General features: G+C 45.4%; 1 protein-coding gene and 1 long non-coding RNA gene across 11 annotated transcripts in view; one reads left to right on the top strand and one right to left on the bottom strand.

The window, feature by feature from the left end:
• The window catches only part of LOC308200006 (calcium-activated potassium channel subunit beta-2), a 130,586-nt gene that overhangs the window by 62,054 nt on the left and 54,431 nt on the right, over window positions 1–14,101 (bottom strand). The window lies entirely within an intron of this gene.
• LOC308200007 overlaps window positions 1–14,101 on the top strand; it is a 64,678-nt gene that overhangs the window by 32,617 nt on the left and 17,960 nt on the right. Inside the window, exons 3-4 of one of the 6 annotated variants that reach the window (XR_013955147.1) lie at window positions 3,691–8,806; window positions 9,363–9,422. The exons of the other annotated variants lie outside the window; for them this stretch is intronic. This is a non-coding gene — a long non-coding RNA (uncharacterized lncRNA). The remainder of the gene's footprint in view (window positions 1–3,690; window positions 8,807–9,362; window positions 9,423–14,101) is intronic. 6 annotated transcript variants of the gene reach the window in all.

Here is a 14,101-nt window from a genome sequence, read left to right as displayed (position 1 = left end):
TGATTCACTGTCTTTTTTTTTTTTTCCCATGTTGATTTTTTTTGAGAGTTTTAAAAAAATAAAGGTTCTTAAATCTTTTTTTACCTTGGATAAAGTAAGAGGTCAAACCAATGCCAAGCCAAGGAGGCAGCAGAAATGTGCCAGCAGGACAAGGGGATGTGTGGCCACTGCCCGTTTTGGTCAGGTCTCCCCTGCCCCCGTCCTACAGTGCTTGTAACACTGCAGGTTGGGTGCGTGGAGCTGTGTGACACCCAAGCTGTTCTGCTGCAGTGGGGAAATGTTAGCTTCACAGTGCTCATAAGCAACTGGAAGAATTGGATATTTGGTATTAGCCTCTAGGGACTTTTATGTTTGCACCATCAAGAGAAATTAAGTTCTGGGAAAAGATATTTTTAAGCACCTGTGTGGAAAGGATGGAGTTGTTCCAGATTGCAAACAGCCACTTTCCCATTCTGCTCCCCGAGATGAAACCACCCCAGAGTCATTCTGCTTTTTGCTCATCACCATTCAGCCTGGTGGATTATTTTATTTAAATGTAATTCCTGCAGCATCTCAAATGGTAGCTGGAAAACTTTCCATGCAACTTCACCAGGTCGCTTAGAAAAACACATCCCGCCTGTTGTGTTTTGCTGAGGAAGTTGTGTTATTCAGGTAGGTGTGAAAGGGGCTGGAAAACAGTTTGTGCGTGTTTGTGCAGAGCAGGGAAAGGTGCCTCATCACTCGAACTCCCCATTCAGGCCGTGCTTGGGGAAAACTCTGACTGTCCCAGCAATCAAAGACATTTGTTCATATATCCTGCTGCCTGGCTGCATTGTGCTAATGGTGGTGTCTGGGCCCACAGGCCTGGCCAGGGAATTCCAGCTATTAGCAGCTGTAATATATGGGCAGTTTTGCTTAAGAAACCTGAAGCTGGAAATTCTTAGGAATTGCTTTTTGCCCTCTAAGGCATTTGGCTGTCTGGAGGATCAGCTGGAAAGGGCACCACCAGTAGACAAGGCCAGGAGCTACTTGCATCTCATGCTGGTTGCTCTCATGGATTCGGGCATTTCTGTAGCAAACCTGTTTTTGTTTTTGTTTTTTTTTTTTTCCTTCCTAGCCATCAGTGTTCCCAGTGCTAGCATGTTCTCATGATGTAAAGCTGGCAAATATCACTTCCTAGGACTGATATTCATCTTTGCTTTTTGGCTTCTTCATACCCAAGGGCTGGGGTGTGGTGCAAGATCAGGAGCTGCGGGATCTGCAGAGCACAAGAACTTTTTAGCTTCTGCATCACATTCACGTCCTCTTTATTTCTGCATTTCGGTGGTTTTATGTACATCCACTTGCCCGGGGACTTGTCATCTTATTTGTAATCTATTGTTTTAATTATTTTCTGTGAAGGTGCCCAAAGACCTTGGGGCATTGAGACACACATACTTTGGTTTATACATTAATTATTCATTATTGCTAAGTACTTGCTACAACGTAGTCAGCTGCACCAATGTGTCTGGGTGAACCCTCTCCCATGGTAGCAGGGTAGCTGCTTTATTAGCCTGACTTCCCTTGGTTGGTACTCAGACTGCTAAAATAATTGGGATGGAAAATATTTCATGTGGCCAATACCTTTTTTTTTTTTTTCTGATGTGAATCTAAAAACTGACCTAAAATTCATCAGATGGAATATAGGCTCCTTAATCAACACCTGGGGATCCCAATCTGTTGCTGATTTGTCCCAAAATCACTAGGAGAAGGATTTACAACATGGGTAAAAGGGCTCTAACTGCCTGACTGCTCCCCCTCATGAAATTTGTGTCCTCCCTCTGCAGCTTCACCCAGGTCTGAAACTCCTCCAGTTACCTCTGCAGTTCAGTGCGCTGGTAGTGTTCTTCCTTGCATTTTGTTTTAAACACAGAAATAAACACAGAAACGTTAAAAATAGAAATGACCCTGAGCTGAAATAATTTCCCCTTCCTAGCTGACTGCTTCGTGCACCAGGATACAGTCACATTTTGTCTGCAATCGAGACCGGTGCTACAGAGCTAATTTCAGTGATGGTTGTTTCGGAGAGGTACTTGGTCTCAGTTCTTCACAGGCTTTTACTCATTTCTTGTCCCTCTGCAATCTGATTTCCATCATTTCCCTGCACTGATTGCTATAAAAGACAGGCCTGCCATGAACCTGGAGATGCCATCTCAACTGATTTCCATGGCAGGAGAAGCATGTTCCTGGCCAAAGTGCAGTGACCTCAGCCTGCCTTCCTCCCTAACACTGCAGTTCATCACACCCCTCGGTATCAGGCGGTATATGTGGTTTTAAATATGTTTTTAGCGTGTGGTAGAGGTCTGAGCTATGGCCCAGGAGGGAGCTGTGGTCCTCTTGCCAACCCCCTGCAGCACTTGTGGCTGTAGGTCAAGCCAGATGCCACCACTTGTGGCTCCCCGTGCAGATGCTGCTGGAGGACACCTTGCTTTTGGAGCTGGTTAAACACAGCTCTGATGAGCAACAGCTTTAAACAAGGTCTTTTGAAACCTCTGGGAAATTTTAACAGGCTGTGTGAAATTTGTTTTGGGGTTTGGTTCAAAATAACTAATAATTGCTGAACATTTTATGTTTAGCTGGAGGGGAAAAGCTCTTAATTAGTTAATTGATTAGTAATGGGTCAGAGAGAGGTTGAAATTTCTCAGGTGGACTGATGAGACTAGAATTTTTCCAGGGATGGGAGGACAGGATTGTAGGTGGAGGAGAGCTGTGCGAAATATCTATTGACACCATTTTGTCCTCCCAAAAGAGCGTCTTTTCAGAGACAGCTCCAGCACCTGAACTGGTGTGTGCGCCTCTGGAAATAAATCTCCCCTGCAAAGGAAAATCGATGCAGGCTGCTGGGCATTGTTGTGATGAGCGGGTCCCATGGGACCAACGGGAGAATTTTTTTAGTGTGTTGAGGATGTTTCTGGGAGCTCTGAGACTGAGAGAAAATCCTCTTTGGCTTCATGGTCTCATCAAAAAATCCCCCTGGGAGTCTCTGGTCACCATGACTGTCTGTTCAAGAGACTTCCACATCTGGTTGATTAGCATGTTGGATTGCTCCAGTAATCAAGGAAATTAAGTCTTCAGTGCTATGGACAGATTTTCTGACAGTCCTGGAGAGGGCTGGGAGGAAGCTTGGGTGAAAAATCCCAGCACTGGAAGGGTAAATCAGGCACTTGGCATTGTTGTCAGCTGTTTAATGGAAGACAGCTCAATCTCTGGCACGATCAATCCCTATAGATTGAGCCCATGGCTATTATCAACTTTTCCTATGTCCTTGCTGCTTGTAATTTTAACTCCAACTCTCAATTATTTCAAATGAATGGCACAGCAGTGCTGTAGAAAAAGGAAACAGTGCTTCCCCAACATGTTTTTTGTGCACACCTTTCTCTGCATGAAGCTTAACTTCTGCCCATTGCCTGCACAGGTTGGTACCTTGCATCTATACTTCTCTTGGTGCTTTGTTGCTGTTGTTGAGAAGCCCAAGTGCAATACAGCCGGGAGTACCTGTCTGTGCCCCTCAGTAGTTACACACCCCTGTTGTAAACACTACAAAGAAATTGCTCTTGGGAGAGCACAGCCCATTGCACGCAGTTGTGAGAGTCTCTAGCAGGATTGCATACATTAAGTGGTTAGTGTCTTAGGTGTTCTGCAGCGCAATTTTCCCTCTGTTGCTCTCTCCAGTACTCCTACTACTTGTGCTGCTCCCGAACTGAAGGAAAGGACTCGGGTGAAAGCAGGACTTGTGTATTTTCATGGCCTCTTGCTGATCTGTCTGGAGATGTCTAACCGAGCAAGGCAGGAAAATGCTGGAAAAGTGACTGTCAGTGCTCTTGAACTTGCCAGCAGCTTCAGCGCCACACTCTGAGAGGACCCCGACGGCCTACATCGGTGAGCGCCCAGTGCTGCCGCGAATGCTGGGAGGAGCTGGGCTGAGAACAGCAGAAACAGCCTGGCCAACCTGAGCTCCACACTTGGCTGCAGGCACACAGCGAGTATTTTTAGTTTTCAGACGCTCCCCAGCACCGAGGTGTTAATTTTGCAGCACCCCGGTCTGCGGCCTACAACTGTCTGTCTCGCGCAGCCCTGCTGTCCGCGTCGCGTCAGGCCCGGGCACAAAGCCAGTGACTGGAGGCATTGGATATGGCAGCAACAGGAGCATCTCATGCCAAAACCACCTCCTAGGCCTGGGTTAATAGAAAACAGCTCAAATGCTTGCTCAATTTGAGAAAAGAAATGTCAACATGTCCTGGATACCGAAGGCCTTAGCGCGTAATTGTGTAGAGACTAAAATGGTGCAGAAAGTGATAAACTCCGAGAGTGCCTCAGCATTTATGGGAATGAATACCCCATACGTTATCATCTGATGTTATCATATAAATTATCACCTTCTCTATACCTCCCAGTTGTCCTATAGCCCTTCCTAACGCTGCTCCTGGCTGTGCAGGGAGCAGTGAGGAACCCGGTACTTCACACTGCGCCTCACACAGCAGAAGCACAACATTATTCTGACAGCCGTTCTGCTCGGGGCCCTGGTGCCTGGAGCACATCCAAAGCTGTCTGCCCCGCACCTGTGAGACGAGCAGAGCTAATCTGACACCGCATCTGCCTGCTCTGTCCGGTGCTCCTCTGAAACACAGCAATGGCTCAGACCGACATCTGTAGAAACTGGATTTCACAAGGCTCGCTGCCACGTACACGTCAGTCCGTGCTCAAAGGAGAGAGAGAAACACAAGTGTGAAAGGATCCTACCTTTGATGCACAGTTGCCATAGTGAAAACAAACTTCTTCAGCGCAAAGGGTGCGACAAGGTAAAAGTTTGCTCTTAAAGCAAGTGGGTTGATTATGTGGAAATAACAGAGGGAAGAGCCGCAGGGAAGGAAAACAATCCTTCAGATATTTCATCATGGAACATGTGGGACAAAGGAGCCATTGAAAGAGGCTTTAACACATCGCAGTGATGGTGCTTTCAACAGGTCTTGCCAAAGTTTAAAACCATAAGCTTTCAAGCATAACGTGGTAATGATGGAGATGGGGCTCCATCAGCAGAAATGCTGAAAAACAGAATTTCTCTCCAAATCCTCCCTGTCTTAGACTGTCAAGAACATATATGTGTGTATACAGTATGTGTTCAACACCAGAAGTATCAGCCGAAAGACTTCACCAACGAATTAAGAACTTTGTAGACAGAAACTTGAAGGTATAATACGCAAGCAGATTCTCTTTGCTGCTTGTTGCAGTCTTCTAACGAGCAAAAAAAGGAACAGAAAGCTAACAGCTTTTTGCCAGCAGGTCATCTTCAAATGTGTAATTGGTACCAAATTGTGATGCTACCAAAGCTAACAAAAATTGTAACTGATGATCAGAAAACAGCATTTTCTGAACACACAGAGAGAAGTTTTCTCCCTGTTTTTATAGACCCTGTTAAGTTAATTTAGCTGACCCTGTGGGGAAGAGATAAGTGCTACAGCAGCTTACAACTATCCTGCTCCCTAAGTGCCTGCAGCTGCTCCCCACAGTCCCCTCCTGTCACTGCCTCGAGCTGTTTTGATCCCAGGCATATTTTGCCTTTTTTTTTTCTTTTCTCCTGTATTAAGGCAATTTTAATCTCTCTATTTGCCACAATATGCAGGTGGAGTCCTCCACCGTTGACCTGTGGGAACCAGTCCGCGAGGATCACGTGCCCTGGCAGTGATCACAAGATCTCTTTATGCAGCGCAGGGCAGATCCTGGGGCTTTTACTCAGATTTTCTTGGCTGTTATTTTAAGCCAAAGATCTTCTTTAGACGAACCGTCTGTAATTATGGCTGAACTAATGTTTATGCCGTTCTCCCAGCAACCATCTCATTTCCAGGTCCCCACATTCCACCTTCTTTTGCCTCGGACAAGCTCAGAGCAGGCCAAGGTGGGACGCTGTGATTTGACCCACGTCTGACTGAAATCAATGCAACTTTTCCCTCTCTTTTCCCATTTATTTAACGTCCATCAGGGTAGGGTTTTATGGATGGGGACAATGTTTACGGTAGTGCTATAGCATGGTAAATAAACAGCAATGGCCTCTACACCCGTAGAAAAGAGATTTGTCCCACTGAGCTCACTGTGCAGGACAAAGGTAGTCAGAGCATGTTGAAAAGACGCCAAAAGTAAAGACCCAGAGGTGAGAATAATAAGCAAGAAGCTCTGCTCCACATATACATGGGAAGTTTTTGACCCAAACCAACATGTTGTTTAGATAATGGAAATTATTTAACGAAATAGTATCTGGGGATTTTTAACTGGTGCGGATGAAAGGCGCTTATCCTTCCCTCCCTGCTGTTTGTCAGTCTCCAGCTTCTCACCTCATGGTGGCACAACTCAAAAGTGGGCTTTTATCCGAGGAAATGAAATTTAGCAAAAAAAAATTTTTTATAAAGCAATCTGCTCCCTGAGAGTGGGGTGGGAAACATTACAGCTGCAGTATTTAATATAATTTAAAAGCTGATTACCCTGCATGTGGAATAACTGCTTTTCATCAGGCTTTCTACTATGTATGGTACGCACCCTAATTCGTATTAACGGCTCCTAAGGAGCCATCATAGTTTATCAAGAAAGTAATATGCATTTTAAAAGCACTCAAATAGAGATTTACACGATAAACCTTAATGACTCCAGAATGCGTTATTAGCTATCGTACACTCCCAGAAGCAGTCACTCACTTCTGGCAAATTAGATAATTCAAGAAGCCCATAGAAAACTTGGGCCCAGAATGAAGCTGTTGCTCAGCCACTGGCTGGGATTTATTTCATGCATAAAGGGGCATTTTCCACCTCCGCCTTGTTATGGAAAGCAGCAATTTTGTGGACAGGAACATTGCTATGATCTCTTCTAAAGAAAACACACCATTAAATGTTAAAGCTCATTATTTATTTTAAAATGGTCTTATATTTCTGGCAATATTTCCTTGCAATTGTCCTGTCAGCCCGATGCTAAGTAAGATATCGGTATAAACTGGTTTCACAATATCTGTGAAATATTGCTGGAAGATAACAACATTGCTGAGATGATGTTTTTAAATCATGCCAAAAGCCAGCCGCTAAATTAAGTGATAGTTTCCGTAAGGCCAATGGAAAAATTAATACCATGAAGAACCGGGGCTAGCAACTGCATTTCCCCCAGCAAGATGAGATCAAAGCAACTGTGAAAATGAAAATTCAATGACTCTTAATTGTGCTGAAGATTAGGACCCTCATGATACAAAGACTTGCACGGAACAAGAGAAAATACGTCCTAGGGAAAATCTGTGTGCTCCAAGTAAAAGGATTAACTGACCTTTCTGCATCCTAGTCCTGATAGTTTGACTTTAAATGTACTTCTCAGTGAGACTAGCCATGTCCTTAACAATGAGCGGTGATTTACATTTTTTACCACTGAATTCCGAACTGACATTTTCATGCTGTCAGTTCTCCATTTTTCAGCTATTCCATATTTGCAATTACTCTTATGGGAAAATAATGGTGGAGCACAGCCCACTGGTGTGACTGCTTCGTGTCTGCCCCCACATGGGTGAGGAGATGCGGTCAGCCTCAAAAGGGAGGAGAGTGCTCAGGGCCCTAGCTCATCCTGTGCATCACCACGCAGTCGGTGCACTGCCTAGCTGCTTCTGGAAAAAATATGTCACTGGCTACATTTAAAAAAAATTAAACCAATATTTTCTCCCCTGTTGTTCTTTGGAAAACTGTGAAAATACATATATATATATATATTTAATTTATTTTTTTTGTTATTGCTTAGACTTGCTTCTCCTGTCTACCTGTGCTCCTGTGTACTTTCTTCAGAGGACAGCTTTCTGGAGCACAGCTTTGGGGGGCTGTCACTGTTTGCACATTCCGCTGCTGTCTAGGGAAAATTAGTGAGAGCAGAAGACCAGGTATCAAGTGTACTGAACTTTTCGGATACGTTAAATACCAGAGAGTTGTAATCAGCTGGAGCAGATTCAGATGGCTAACAGCTGGTGAGGCAAATTGGTCTGGAAGATTATAAGTCTTTACCTTATCTTGAGTGGCACTGTCAGTGCCTGCTCACCTTTGCAGGGCATGTGCTACAGAAGATTGCAGCTTGCTGCGGTCAGGGGAAGGATGTAATGAGGGAAATGGGACTGAAGGGGAGAAGGAGACTTTTACCGAACTGACCTGCACCATACCTGCACCTCAGCCTGACAGGGCAGAGCAGGAAAGTGCCCGTGAGTGTGAATTGCGGCTGAGTGGGGCAAAGCAGGAGCAGTCCCACGCTGGCAGATGGGGCTGGTTGCGTGGGAGTGATGTGTTGCAAGCACCTGGCAGTAGGTGCAGGGCTTGCGTTACCCAGAACTCGTTATCCACCGGACTGCAGAGTAATTAGTATGGCAAAATCCCATAGAGCTGGTTAGTGCAGAAGCAAAGAGCACCGGGGGTGGACTTGATGGACTGTCCTTGCAGTCCGCAACCTGGCTCGGGAGGCGCTCCCCACTGCGTCTGCTGTGGGGCCAGAGAATTAAATGGAGGAATGAAAATACACCGAATGTAGCCAGGCTGAGCAAGCATCACTAGCTGGGTGAGGAGCCAGCAGGAAAACACTCTCTTGGCTGGCTCCCACCTTGATGGTCCTCTGAGCTGTAGTGGTTTTTAAACGCTTTTTAAAGGGAAAATCGCAGCTGGGATTGGATAGCAGGAAAACCAGAATAGACTTATTTTACCTTGGCGCTGCACCATCACTGCAAGCATATTTAAAAAACATCTCCCAGAGCATGAGCTAAGACAGGGAGCTGCAGTGAGTGTGTTCAGAGGTGGGTTATTTGGGTATTTGCTTGGAAACCTTGCTGTTTTTAAAGTGCTGTGTAGTGCGGGCTGAAGGAGCAGGGCTATGTGGCTGCCTACGAGGAAAGGGTTTATGCCGTTTTTGTTCAAAAAAAAAGGCAACTTTGGGGGCTTTTGCGTTTGTTGCGTAGGGTGGTGATACCTGAGCTACTGCCTCTGGATCTACCCGGGCTGCATTTAGGCCATGCACAAGGCAGGAGCCCTGGCTCATCCCCAGCTGCCCCAGGCTCATTACCTGTTTGTAGAATGGCTAAATGTCCATGAATGCAGGCAAATCTGAAAAACTGGGCTGCCTCCAAGTGAGCCGCAGCTGCCTTTTGTGTAAATGACACACGGCTTGGTCTCCTGTTGGGGTTGGAAAGGAGGAGGTTTGGGAAGAGCTGCGCTATGTGAGGTCTGGACAATGCGACCGGGAGCTGGGCTTGCTTTCCCTCTGTCCTTGCCTCATTGTAATCTTGTCTTAGATCTCACTGGTTTGATAAACTCTGTAAATATGCATTTAAAAATAATGTTATTTCCATGTAGGTTCCTTTTCCCGGAGTTTCTTCAGCTGCCTCACTCTGTCGATCCCAGCTTGAGCATTATGTGAGTTTCTGGCAGTTGTAATTGGAAAAATGAACCTTGAAAAGGGACCGTAAAGTGTTCCTGTAAGAACACAAGAAAGTTTTCCTTCCCTACTCCAAAGCTAAACTTTTATTTTTGGGCTTGAATTTTAGGTGTGTTTGGGATCTGTTGACACAAAATGTATGGTTTAGTTGTGACAGGATGAAAGCAAATCTGGCTTTATTGATTCTCCTTCCCATTCAAGTGATCACAGACGCAGTGGCTGTAGTACAAAGGCTCAGACGTGCTCATTTCACCTTAGGTGTTTACTTATGCCAGCCTAAGTCAGACTTTGAAATGAATTTTCTGCAAATTTGTTTGTACGAAGTTTGGCACAAGGCAAATTTGAAACTTGGCACGGCAGCGGCGAAGGGGAAACCATTCAGAAATGCAGAGCAAGGAGCCTGGCAGCGTTTCAGCGCTCTTTACCTTCAGCTAGAAACCTCCCTTGTAAATACCGGAGCTAGTCAAAGGCATGCTGTGCTCCTCTCTCCTCTCCTCCTTCACTAACTTGGTAGTTGCCAGTAACTGCCAGGCCGATGGGCTTGTGTTATACCCTAACGTCTGTCACAAAAAATAGCACAAATTAAGTAGGTAAGCCACTGGCTCGGTGTGGGAGTGCAATTCCTGAGGTGGAGTGGCCATTTCTGTGGGTTACGTGAATGCTTTGAGTAATAATATTTAGCACTAATAAATTAGACTTTGGAGCAGCCATAAAAGTTTTTGCTTCAGGGCTTAATCTCTGTCAGGACGAGACCTTCGTTGGCATAGATCATCCTGTGTTTATCAATTAAGAAATTTCTGGTTCCTTCCTCGGGAGCCTGCTGCTGGCTGACTTTGGGGACAGGGCTGTCCCCAGGCAGAGGTGGCAGCTCTCACAGCAGGCTTGTTGACCAGGGGTATGACAAAAAGGGGGAAAATCCCATCAGTGTAGGCATGGAGGATATCGAATGGGGTTTAGCCATTGTGCTGGGAGATTGACTGGTGACTTTGGTATAGGCTTCCTGTGTGTTTTTGGACAGCGCACGTAATTCTTCTGTGCCTCTGCTCATCCACTTTCAAATAAGAAAATACCACTTTCCCGTGCCTTTTCAGTCCAAACGCCAACTCTTTACTGGGCAGGAATTTGCTCTTGCTATGGGCTTGTACAGCAAGTGCCTGGTACCATACAATCGTGGAGCATTGATTGAATTTGAGGATTTTGATTTTTAGCTGTGATGCCGTTGCCACTCTCGGCGATAAGGATGACAGCTGCAGCTTTGCATTTTCTGAAGTTTATTGGTTTTCACATTTGTTTTTATGTTTCATTTTCTTGCGGTAAAAGCTACTTTTCACGCATAATAGCCTGTTTATTCGATTTTTAAATTGTGAGGCTGGCAAGTAAAGACAGCCAGGAGTTAGCGGAAGGTGAAGTAATTTCACAATATCACTAGAATCTGAATGAAGAAATCAGGGTTAATTTATGATAAAATGCTTTCTTTGCAACACATGTTTTGTCCTATTCATCCAAATTTAGTGAAAAAGATAGCACGGAGCAAGACACATCTGAAATCTCTGGAGCTGGGAAGATGCTGTCATATATAATTTGTAACTGTTTTCTCATGTCTGGAAATAAGTTAGAGATGAAAAAGATGAGTTAGAGAGGAGAGGAACTCTCTTTGGATCAGCAATGTTTCATAGTTATGTGCATGTGAAAGCCAGAAATATCACACACAATATTACACAGGAGAGGGGATGGAAAAAAATACTGTCCTGGGAAATGCGTATCTGAGAATTTGAGCGGCAGATACTGCTTTGGAAAGGGCAGATGTGCTTCTGTAGTTACTATGAAACCTCATGAATGAAAATGTTCTTCTGGATTTATGTTATTATACAGTGCAATTCAATGGCAGGCAACAAGCTCTTTCGGAGAAGAGCTGATGGCCCGGTTCCAGGGATGCTGTAAATACAGCCTTCCCCCACCAGAAAAAATAGTCTGACAGAAAGAGCCAGAAAGCAGTGTGGTCTGTATTTACCCCTCCACCTTTCTCTTCCCCAGCCAGACCAGCACTGCCATGCTCTTGCCCACCCCGGGATATCAGCTACCGCACAGCCAGCCTCAGCTAGCCACAAAATAAACATTCAGTTCCCGCATGGTGGCAGTTCATTTGCAGCTGCTGCTGTCCCAGTCTTTCATCACTCCCTGCTGCTCACACCGAACAGTTCAGAAATACGAATGAGGCCTCCAGAAAAGTGAGGCAGCCGGGGAGGTGTGTGTGTGCGTGTCTCGCTGCTGGGGTCCTTGCCCCGTTCTAACCCGAGGAAGGCCAAGGGGGCTCTGTGCTAGCTCCTAGGCTGCCCGCGATTCTGGGGGACCAGCAGCCTGACAGAGGAAAGGCCTGGGAAAACTGGCCATAGGTTATTGCTTTTGTACAAACAGTATTTCGTTCAGAGCCCACGTGGTTTCGCATGCGGCGTGTTGCTGGGTTTGGGGAGCGTGGAGTGGCATGGCAAACATGGCCAGCTAAGTGCTGCCCTGCTCCACGCTGTGCCCTTCTGAGACGCTGCAAAAAACTTACATCCAGGTGCAAATCTCCCACAGCAAATGTGCATATACTCAGTTTTATTTTTTTTTTTCCTCTATAAAAGATGCGCTTGGAGCTGTCAGACTGCAGAGGAATTTGCCACAGAGATGGGAGAGGCTGGGGCATTGGGGGTGACACCAAACGCTGGCTGTCCTCCTGCGGGAGGGCTCCAGCTGCCTCAGGGACTGAACGCAGCCTGGGGTCTGGCTGTGGGTCACAACGTGGTGAGATGCTCACGGGCTCCAGTCCTGCTGGGATCATGTCCCAGCAGGGTCCTCTCCACTCAGGAGCTCTCTGCAAAGCCACCTGGCGTGTTCACGAGGGTGGCAGCAACAGGCTGCTGCCTCTGCCCCCGCTGCACGGGGAATCTCCACGGGGATCCAACACCTCGCACCAGCGTCGCGTTCGTGTGCTGCCTCTGAACGCAAGTAATTGATCTTTATGGCTGCGTGTTTGCCTACCACCTGGCACAACCTGAGGCTTTCAGCAGCTACTGTGCCACATGCATCAATAATAAATACGTCAATTAGAAGCAATTAGTTTGGTAACTACTTTGGGTCATGCATCATGAATGGAGGTGTGCAAAAATAGGTGTGCCGTATATTAGGTGGACGAACCAAATACATGGGTGCTCGTCCAGATCTCATAGCGGGGACTTGCTCCTGCACCTCAGCCTGAAGCAGCTAACAGTCTGAGTGCTTCATCACACAAAACCAAAATAACAACAACAAAAAAACCGCAATCAAACCAAGACCACAGAGACTTTCAGTACTAAGTGCCACTGTTACAAACTTTCTAACCTGTAAGATGTGACACCCGTGAGTTGTTTTATAGGGACATGCTGAAAATGAAAGACAAGTAGCCTTGTTTTCCGTTTCCCAGGGAAGTCTGGAGGAGCTCTTGATGCCAAGGTGCTTTGAAAATCCAGCCCTTAATTTTGGCAGCGCTCTTTGAAGACAAAGCAGTGTTAGTGGTGGTGTTTTCAGCTTTTGGCAGGTCCCAAATCTGTGATGTTTTTCGGTCTCCCATCAGCCAACATAAGGCAGTACACGACCATGTTGTAATGAAGAGAAGGGCAAGTGGCTTTGTCAGACCTCTGATGAAACATTCATATTTGATTTTGTTTCAACTTTAAGACAAGAATCGGGCTGCTTTTTGTCCAAACCAGTTTGTATATCTTTAGTTGACAACAGGGTAGAAAAGGTCTTTATACCTGGTCTCTGGCTGTCCCTGGCACTATGCTATATAATCCCTTCTATTGGGTTATCAAACTCCACCATAAACTCTCCATCAGGGTTTTTTGCCTCCATTATTGAAGGACACTTTTATACTCTGATCCCTCTAGGGTAAGGCAATTTGACACCTAATATGGTTTTCAAGGCAGAATGTATTAAGAAGGCAAGATTCAGCAGTAACATTTATTCTCTGATTGCCTTTATAAACTCCTAATGCCTCTTGGCACACTTAGCTTTTTATATCCCTGACATATGCACAAGAGAGGAAAGTTATCAGTGTGAAGAAATGCAAAAATCATTGAGGATGCTGTCACAGGTGACTATGATATTTGTTCATGCACATCTGGGGGACTTCTAAGGCTTATGGTATGGCTCAATAGAAATTACAGGGTTTTGTGGATTTTTTTAGCATTAACAGTTGTTAAATATGTCAAAGCCGGTGGAGGAACTTTGCAAAGACAAATGTATGAGCAGCATGACAGCCGGTGAAACTCATTGACGAATTCTAGTAAGACAGATTGGAAAGAATCGTCTCAACTTCTCGTGTGTTGGGGGAATTTAAATTAATTATGTTTTAACCACTTTGGAGACAGACCTGAGAATAAATTTGTGGAGCCCAACTGTAAGTGGCTGTTCGATAAGTGGGAGAGGAATAGAAAAGTAATAAACGTTTTAGCTGTGTACAGAATGAAAAAGAAATCAACTACTGAAAATATTATTACAATGTCATTAGCATAAATCAATTGCATGCTCTACTCTCAGAATCTTTTTTCATTTCTGGTTAACCTATTTCATAAAGTCTCTAATAGATATAAAAAGAGCACAGAGACTGGCAGTGAAAATGATTAGGGACACGTGGAGT

Source organism: Anser brachyrhynchus (genome assembly GCF_964034855.1).
Source record: "Anser brachyrhynchus genome assembly, chromosome: 9".
Lineage (NCBI taxonomy): Eukaryota > Metazoa > Chordata > Aves > Anseriformes > Anatidae > Anser > Anser brachyrhynchus.
This window is presented reverse-complemented; position numbering and strand designations above follow the sequence as displayed.